Source organism: Phyllobates terribilis, unplaced genomic scaffold (genome assembly GCF_046119375.1).
Source record: "Phyllobates terribilis strain yellow unplaced genomic scaffold, ASM4611937v1 Scaffold_6137__1_contigs__length_46632, whole genome shotgun sequence".
NCBI lineage: Eukaryota > Metazoa > Chordata > Amphibia > Anura > Dendrobatidae > Phyllobates > Phyllobates terribilis.
Window position 1 is genome coordinate 38717 of NW_027368881.1, and position 1624 is coordinate 40340.

The window sequence follows — 1624 nt, forward strand, 5'->3', positions numbered from 1 at the left end:
TTTGTAGGTCTTGTTCTTGAGCTCAATTAACCTCTCACACTCATCTCGAGAATGACCATTGTTTCTATAGAGAGTGCAATAATGGTTATTTCTTACGTGACCATACTTGCCTTTTCCCAGACAAAATGGTTCCCTATTCTCAATTCTAATAGGCTAAGTGATTGGAGTTTGCACTTATTTGATATACATTTGTGCGCATTTCTCCTTGAAACCATTGTTTGGTCTCACTTGGTCCTTCTCAAGAACCTGGACCTTGCTTTGTCTATATTGATTTTCAGCTTTACAAGTTTTAAGTTCTTTATCTAACTTGACTATGTTTTCATTAAGGTCAATACATAGATATGTAAATGAATTGCAGGAAGAATCAAGATTGTTAAAGCCCAATCCTGGTCATGCTTTTACAAATATTGTTAGGTTAACAGTTTTTTCTTCAACATTCTCAACAAGATCATCTACCTTGTTTAGGATTTTATCAAGCATGTCCATTATAGTTGAGTCAGAACTCTTTGCTAGACCTTGTCGTTTACAAAGCTCACAAATGGGCTTTGAATGCAATTGTTTAGAAAGCTCAATTGTGTTCTTTCTTATATCATTCAGCTCTTTTTGTTGTGCTCTCTCTTTAGCTTTGATAAATTTAGGATCTACAACCAATTCTTTGAGAAGCTCAACAAGGTTATTTTTTGGAAGAAGTTCAAAGTTAATAGAAGTTATCTCGATGTCGTCATCCAATTTAGAATCTTCACCTCCTACTAAGCACAACTCTTGTGCTTCACTACAGTCTGGCTCATCATCTGAATCACCCCATAAAGTGACAAAGGCACTATTTTGTGGAGTTTGAGTTGAGTTGGGATCCACCTTAGCACTGGTGCATGATTTATCCATGTGTCCCTTTTCTTGTAAGTTATATCACACGACATCTTTAAGGTCTCATGGCTTAGCTTGGTCTCTTCGGAAGCCACCGTGTCTCTTTAAAAACTTCTTTTCTAACTTGGTCATCATAGGTACATCCTTGTCTTCTGATGGTCGCAATCCCGATGGCGTCAAAGGAGTATTTTATGCAAATAAAGTGGCATTTCGACTCACATAAGCAACAAAATGAAGCATACGAAGCGTAAGGATCGAAGACGCTAAAGTAAAGCCGAAAGCATGCCAAGTGAAGAGATTGCAGAAACCAAACCGCGGTCGCGGTCAACCCACCGTGGTTGCGGTTCCCAACATCCAACTCCAGTCTTCCTTATGCCAAACGAAGGCCGCGGTTTGGCGACCGCACCCTTACCTCCCGTAGTAATTCTTTGAAGTTTGACCATTTGATTTGTAACTCCTAGAATTTAGTGTGTTGAATGGGGGTTTTGAGATTACATTTTTGGGAGAGGTTTGTAAGGATTTCTTAGGGTTTTTTACCATTATGTAATATCTCAATCTAGAAAACACTCTCATTTTGTAATATGATTTCTCAAAATTATGAAGAACTAAAGATCCTTTTGAGTTCACCTTGAAAGTCTAAGCGTTGGTTTTGGTTTTTGTGGTAATATGACCCATACCTTTGGAAGCATTGTGTTGATAAAGTGATCTGAAGATGTCTCCCACATAATGATGTACAATCGGTTCTAACCTTTTGCCATTC